We start from the raw sequence: 8,246 nt of genomic DNA on the forward strand, positions 1-8,246 counted from the left end.
TTGAGTCATCTGCAGTTCGATAGACAACTCTTCTTCCCAGGCAGAGGGGGAAATGGTGACAAGTCTATTTACTGGGACAGAGCGACTTTTGCAGCTGTTGTTAAATTTCTCGGTGCAAAAAAAAACGAAGCATGGGATGGAGCGATGGAGAAATTTCTGGAACAACAATGGGATATCAGCTCCGCCCAAGGCATGATGGATAACAGCAATAATTGGGGAAAGAAAAACATAACATCTTACAAGGACAGGAAGAAACACCATGGACAGAATAATAGTCACACAAAGGAAGAACAAGGATATGGTTTGAGTTCCTCACTTGTAGTTTTATAAATCATTTAATTGTCAACACGAATAGAAGTTATTAATATTGCAGTTGTTGTATAAGAGATTATTATTATGACCAGAATGTAATTGAAACTAATAAGATTTTGGAACACAGAAATAAAGAAAAACATCAAATCATCAGATCTAGCATGCGGGACGCCAACTTAACTAAATTATATAATTTGGTATTTGAATGATTGGTATTAATAATTATTTTATACATTGGTATTGTTATAATGAATATTATGATGGGGTTATTATTGGTATAATAGTATAGTGTCCAGATCAAGGGAAGTAATAGTTTCACTCTATTCTGCCTTAGTCAGACCACACTTGGAATACTGTGTCCAATTCTGGGCACCACAATTTAAGAAGGATGTTGACAAGCTGGAATGTGTGCAGAGGAGGGCAACCAAGATTATCAAGGGTCTGAAAACCAAGCTTTATGAGGAGCACTGGAAGGAGCTGGGTATGTTTAGCCTGGAAAAGAGAAGACTGAGATGAGATATGATATGATAGCCATCTTCAAATATCTAAGGACTGTCACATGGAACAGGGGGCATGCTTGTTTTCTCCCGCTCTGAAGGGTAGGACTTGAACCAATGGCTACAAGTTGCAAAAAGGGAGATTCCGACTAAACATTCGGAAAAAACTTTCTGACAGTAAAAGCTGTTCAGCAGTGGAACAGACTCCTACAATGGTGGTGGACTTTCCTTCCTTGGAGGTTTTTAAACACAGGTAGGATGGCCAACTGTCATGGATGCTTTAGCTGAGATTCCTGCATTGCAGGGGGTTGGACTAGATGACCTTTGGGTCCCTTCAACCTCTGTGATTCTATGATCCTAGCAGTAGGCTAGCCAGCATCCAAGAAGTGCTTTTAAAAATGAGTTACTGATGGTGTGTTGAATCAGAAACCTATGTCAGATCAATAGTGAACAGGGTGGCAAAGGAGAGCTGGTTGGTTGTAGGTCTTTTGGCTACTTTTAGGGGAATTGTCACAGCTCTGAAAAGAATAGACTAATCTGGACATACCATTCACCAAAATCACAGTAAAGAGGAATGCTCCCAAATGTATTAATGGAATTGAGTTTTTTTTAAAAAATAATATATTTATTAAGGTTTAGAAATTTATATAAAACAGAAAAAACAGAACAATAAAAAACAAAAACACATACAATCCAAACAGAACACATACAAAACACGTATAATTTCCATCCCTTATATTCATAAAACTTACTTTCCCGACCTCTTCATACCTCCCCTTTCTGTATTCCATTCTCTAATTAAGTCAATTCAGCAAATCCTTTCCCTAATTTTTATATAATTTTTAGCCTTTCTTTTCTTAGTCACATAATCATTACAGCTTTTAACCCCTTAATTTCTGAATCAACATCGTTCTAGCCTTCAATAATTTTGCAGTGTTTCTTAAGATAGTCCTTAAATTTCTTCCAATCTTCTTCCGTCGTCTCTTTTCCCTGGTCTCGAATTCTGCTGGTCATTTCTGCCAGTCCCATATAGTCTATCACTTTCATCTGCCATTCTTCCACGGTGGGTAGATCTTGTGGAATTGAGTTTTTAATGACTGACTGGGGATGAAAGCTGCAGATATAATGCAAAAACATGGCTTTGGCCTGCAGAACAATTTTAAACAACCTATACAGCTACCTGAAGCCTATTATCTATTTGGCAGCTAACTCATAATGTGCTGCATGAAATGCCTAAATTTGATCACCTACCACAAGTAGTGTTCCTCTGTCAATTTTCCCAGTTTAACTCTGTGGTTAAACTATGGAATTTACTCGTACAGGAGACAGGGAAGGTCATCAACCTGGATGGCTTCAAAAGAGGATTAGAGGAATTCGTGGAGTTAAATTCTATGAACGACTACTGGCCGTGACAGGTCTGCTTCCACGTTCAGAGGCTGCATGCTTCCATATGCTGGTTGTTGGAAGCCACAGAAGGGGAGAGTGCTCTTGTGGGTCCTGCTTGTGGGCTTCCCACGGGCATCTGATGAGAACAGGATGCTGGACTTGGTGGGCCATTGGGCTGCTCCAGCAGACTCTGCTTATGCTTGGTAGCCCATCTCCCCACGTTCATTGCGATGCATAATCAGTCCGTTACTTTCAGAACTGCAACAATTTACCTGAATTTAACGCTAAATCTTGCCATGCAATGGTGTGTGATATTGAAAATGATAATCAAGGTCATTTTTGAGAGTGGCATTCAGCCACTTCTTCTCTGTCACTCTGTGTGCAATTGATCTGGCATGGGTGCCCACTTTTTACACACCAGTGCCAGTACCGGTAAGAATAATATTGCAGTTGGCTATGCCAGGTTTGTCTCTGCTTATCTTTCCGCTTTAGCTACAGCGGTTCATTTATTTAAGATAACGTCTCACTTTTACGCATGTGATTTATACCTCTCTGCCTCTCAGTTACAGATCTTTCTTTCATTCCATTTTCCTGTCTTGATATAAGATGGCTGTTTTCCTTTGTCTTTCTTTTCATTTTCTCATGCTAAGCATTTCTAAAGCTGGTAAGTTGCCTTAAGTAGGCACTCAAGCTGTTCCACCTTCTTTTTCTTTAGCGTGTGAGGGTTTTTTGGGGTGAAGGACGTCTGTCCTACCCTACATGTATTCATTATAAACTCTGAAGGCAGCCTATCATGTGTTCATTGTGCTCCTGTGAACATCTGAAAGGGGCCTGAGTTATGCTACAATGTCTTTCTCCTCAAGTGAATCTCTTTTGATTCTTTTATTCATGCTACCACACCGTATTGTAGAAATGTATCTGTATGTTTCTACAGTCCATATTTTCTTGTCAATCTATACTTCTACGGCTTCAACTGGCATTTGTTGTATTGGCTAGCTATTTTATTATTTATTTATTATTACATTTATATCCCATTTCCCCCTAAGTAACTCAAGTTGCCGTACATGGTTCTCCCCTCTTCCCATTTTATCCACAAACAACCCTGTGAGGTTGTTTAGGTTAAAAGACAGTGGTTTCGTACACTTGAAATGTTGCAAGGTCTCTCTCTCACACACAAACACACATACCCCACAGCACAATAAAAAATGCTCCATATTATATACATTGGTACACTTTTATATGTTTCCACATTGAATGCTGTCTGTTCACACCAGTGGGTGGAGCAGTTTTTACACTTTACAAGGTTGGTTTCCTTGCAACTCCAAACCTCCCTACTCTGAAAACGTCTCCATGTGGTTGCCATATTTACAGCCACACCATTATATATCTATCAGGTACTATATCCTAAAAGCCTAGGACAGAAATTTTTTTAAAAAAATAATCTTTGTAAAGTGGTGATTAAAGTAAAATGATTGGATCTCTGCCCAACACATCTTTCATTATACTTTGAAGAGGCAATAGTGGCTTATCTTAACCAGAGATTATTGGCCTTACATAACTGGAGAAATTTTAAAATTAAAGCAAAGTTTTTGGTGTGAACATACATGAGCTAAATGAGGTGGCAGAGGTCACTGCTGCCTCAGTACCGTGTCTGCCAAGGAATACAACTGACAATGAAATTCTCTCAAGCATTCAGCTGTTCTACCAATATATTCATTTCACTTCCTACCTCTCAAATGAAATAGTCCTTCTACCCCATAAACATCTTTTAGGATGGTTTAATTTTGAAATGTACAGTTGTATCTATGCAGCTGGGTACTTTCATGGTGAAGGAGAAGACTTGCAACAAGAGCTGGCAAGAACCATAATGTGAAATTATGTTTGTATCTACCTATCCTTATCCGTAACAGAACCTAAGATGAGTAACTGAAACAACTACACATTGCTTCCCTATGTACCCCGGACTGGTTGTGCATATGTATGTTATGCATGGGGCAATGTAGCCATGCTCTTTATAATATTTAACAGGTAGATTGGTGAGCATTATCTTAGCTGCATTTTACTTTTGGTCTTCGTTGGTAATGGCAGTTTAAATTGTTGTGTTGTGCGCAGAGATAATTAGTGATGGGGGTTGGGCTCCACATTCTGTAAATAATAAATAAACAAAACTATGCATACTGATGGTACTAGAAAAGCAACTGGGCAGTATCTCTCTTTAAAGAAAAACATGGTTTTGCATAAGCAAGCCTGTAATTATAGCACAAACATCAATGAAAGTACTTGGGCAGTAATTTCTTGCATTATATGCCACACAGTAGAAGCTGAGATTACTAAATTGAGGTGGAACTGCATGAGAATTGAATGGTGTGGCACCTTCAAAGTTCTGTAACTTTAATGGAGTTCGAATCATAGCCCCAGATTTCAACACCATAGAGCAGTGGTTTTCAACCAGTGTGCCATGGCACCCTGGGGTGCCTTGAACGATGGTCAGGGGTGCTGTGAGCAACCCTGGCCTCTATCCCTCTTCCTTTCCTCCCTCCTCTGATGCCCTCTCGCGTCTCTGTACCCCCAAAGGCTTGGCAGCTGTTTGTTGCAGCAGCCCTGGCTACAAGCTCCCCAGGCGAATGGTGCCTCTGGGGCAGCCCAGGGGGTGTTTCCCAGGTTCCTGTGGGGCAGTGTGAGGGGGCACCTCTTTTTGGGGCAGGGGGGGCAGCTCAAAGACTGGGGGGCAGCAGCTGCTTCACCGAGGACTCCAAAAGAGAGGGGAGAAGAGAGGAGTGTGAGGGAAGACTTCACAGGGGGGGGTGTTTGAAAAAGGGTGAGAAGCTACTAGCTCTGCAGGCAAGGGGTGACAAGCTGGGCTTGTCTTAAGCATATCAGGTGCCGTGGTGCAAAAGATCCCTCCGACCTCCAGAGATCCCTCCGACCTCCAGAGTTGTTGACCTTTTTTTTAGGGAGCTAACACCACGCTTACACATTATCTCTGAAGCCCTTTAGAACAAAATAAAATGAAAAGGCAGAAGAAAATCTAATAAAGTCCTCAATTCCAAAGCAAGACTCACTCAAGACTCAGCAGTTCTTCTAATTCATCCTCATGATTCAAATCACCACATATCAAAAAGTTAAAGCGATCACCAGTTTGTTGTTCTTTAAATAAATTAATAAAGACACAGACAATGAAGTTCCCGGCCAATTTGTGTTTAAGTACAAAGCTGACGTTTTCAAATATTGTGGGGAGTGGGGTGGGTGTGGGTGTAAAGCAGTGACATCCTGAACCTAAAAAGGACCCAAAACTTCAGTCACAAAGGCTGCAGCCCTGACTGCACTTACCTAAGAGTAAGCCGTACTGAATCTAATAGGACCTTACTTCTGCATAGACAGTAGGACTGCAACAGGAAGCATAGTTGGGAATTAGGGCTTTCTGTTTTAAGTCTCAACCAGAGGAAAATGTAATATTGGAGATTAGCGAGAAAGGAATATGAATAGATTGGGCGGAGGGGGCGGACAGGAGACCAAAACCACAGGTAGCAAGACAAGGCACACTTTCTGGGGAGCATGTCTCACACACAGTTGCTTGGGGTGAGGACTGCAGAGGGACCATAGTTGGGTTTTGCATGTGTGTTTTTCAGAAAAACGTAGAATTGGAAGGGACCCTGTGGGTCATCCAGCCCAACCCCCTGCAATGCTTTTTAGCTTGCATTGATCTCAAAAACCTTTGCAGCCCAGGTAGAGGAGGAAGAAAGTGGGCAAATTGGGGGGCGCCTCTCTTCTTCTTTGCCATTGCCCGCCTCCCTCTTCACATAGGGCCAGCCGCCTCACAGCAGAACAGAGCACAAGGCAGCAAGTGAGCAAAGCCAGGCGCCTGGGTGCATGCGCCACTGCGTCAAGTGAGGGTGCGTGCGCCGCTCCTGCTGAGCGTTGGCTCGGTTTTTTCCCTTTTAGCCTTCTGCCACCCTGTAATAGAACTTCCTCAGTGCCCCTATAGTTTTATGTGCTTTGACTTTCATTGCCTAAATATGACAATTCCAAGAGAGGGTTTCAAGAGAGTACACCCAGATATCTAAGTGAGCAAGTTTGTCCTATAGCTTGCACCATTTAAATCTAGGGCTGTGTTTGCTAAAAATAATAATCTTGGTCTTAGAGTAAGTTATAGATACCTTTTCCTGTTTACAGTATGTGCTGATCACTTCCAAGAGTTTTTTGAGGTCCAGCCGGGAAAGGGAGAGGAGCACTAACTCATCTGTCTACATCAAGACTTTGATCTTTCTATTCCTAATTACTGTAGAGGTGAAATTTTCTTCTTCTTCATCATCACCATCATCTTCGTTTATTAATACCTTGCCCATCTGGCTGGGTCTTCCCCAGCCACTCTGGGCAGCTCCCAACAGAATATTAATAATAATGATAAAAAAGCGATGAAACATCAAACATTAAAAACCTCCCTGAACAGGACCGCCTTCAGATGTCTTTTAAAAGTCAGTTGTTTATTTCCCTGACATCTGATGGGAGGGCATTCCACAGGGAGGGCGCCACTACCAAATCATTACTATAAAAGTTTTTAAAAGGGGGAGCCAGGACGCAGCCTTGCTTCACCGCTTCACCTTTCCTTTCACTGTCTTTAACCAATGAGTGAATTCAGAGGTGCTACTGATGAGTGTTTGTTTTGGACACTAGGCAACAGTAATCCACAGAGCTCTAAATATCTGTTTTGCCTTTTAGTGCTTTATTTGGCAGGCAAAATAAAGGACAGGTTGGTGAGGGGGGGTTGATTGAGGGCTTAAAATTACTTTTCCTGGTGCAGAAATGACTTCAAACAAACAAACAATAAAGGGGAGAAAAGAGAGCAACAAATTCTATTTCTCTTCCTCAACAGAGCTTTGCTTCCAACCTCCTAACAGGGTTTGCAAAACCCTTCAGAGGGAGATGTGAACCAGGATTTATTCAATTCAGGAAGGGAAAAAGAGGATAGGAAGCAAGAGGAATGCGTATATATATATATATATATATATATATATATATATATAAAATTTATCACATTAAATAGGGTTGCCATATTTCAAGAAGTGTAAATAATCCAGACACAAAAAAATGTGGAGCTTTTTTTGGGGGGGAGGATTGCCATCCACTGTCTGCCTGATCCCTTACCCAAAAGGATCTAGCCCACCCTTCCGCTTTGGCACAGCCCCAAAATGTAAATAATAATAATAAAATCAACCAACCAACCAACCACAAAAACCTGTATATTTCATGTAAAAAAAATCCCCCTGGTCCCCCCAAGCCTGGGAAGTCTCGAAGCAACAGATGTGGACGGACTGCAATAATGTAGCTAAGTCAAACTTGAGCCATTAAAAGTCTCTCTCAGACTTGTTTCTGGCTCCACACAGTCTCAACCCCAAGCTCTGTAGCACTCCCTGGCCGCTGAGGGAGACAGGGCAGAGGATGGAGGCTACTGTCTCCTCCATGGCCCTCTCTAGACATTTCATGTCCCTTCCTTCCCTCTCTGGAATCTCCTCAGGATCTCTCTTCTCTCTCGGGCCTTCAAGTCTCCTCAGAATCTCCTCAGGATTCCCTCCAAAATCTTCTGAGGGAGAAGCCTTCCCTCAGCCCTCTTCTGCAGTTGCACCAGGCCCCTCACAAGCGGCTGAGCCACATAAGTGATTTTTGTCAATTTTAATCACAAGCTCTTTTGACTACTTCAGATGAGAAGTGTGAAATAAATCCATGAAATAAAATTATTATCAACAAAATTAAGCTCAACGGCTGAGCCTTGGGCTAGTAGTTCGTGTCTTAAAATAAAAGCATACCTCTCCCTCACTTTATATTCATTGAGACACCAGATTTAAAAACAACACCTTTTCTGTCAGGTTTTTTTTGGGGGGGAGGGGTGGGGTCGAAAGGTTAAGACATATTTGACCTTCACCACTGTTAATTGTGTTATTTGTTCTTTTGTTTTTACCATGTGAGCCGTTTTGAGTCACTTGACTGTAAAACAATGCAACATCATTTGTGTAATTTGTGAGAATGTTTCTTCCTTATGTTATCTTTGCTTGT

General features: G+C 41.7%; 1 long non-coding RNA gene across 2 annotated transcripts; it reads right to left on the bottom strand.

Annotated features, from left to right (window-relative positions):
* Positions 1-476: 476 nt before the first annotated feature.
* Positions 477-7,583, bottom strand: LOC310769196. Of its 2 annotated transcripts, none has more exons than XR_014551513.1 (3): positions 6,353-6,455; positions 5,526-5,581; positions 477-804 (listed from the first exon to the last, which is right to left on the bottom strand). It is a non-coding gene; the product is annotated as an uncharacterized lncRNA (long non-coding RNA). The 2 variants fall into 2 exon arrangements; XR_014551514.1 differs by lacking the exon at positions 6,353-6,455 and adding an exon at positions 7,475-7,583 and having other exon boundaries at positions 559-804.
* Between the last annotated feature and the right edge of the window lie 663 nt (positions 7,584-8,246).

Source organism: Podarcis filfolensis, assembly GCF_964270895.1.
Source record: "Podarcis filfolensis genome assembly, chromosome: 8".
Classification (NCBI taxonomy): Eukaryota; Metazoa; Chordata; class Lepidosauria; order Squamata; family Lacertidae; genus Podarcis; species Podarcis filfolensis.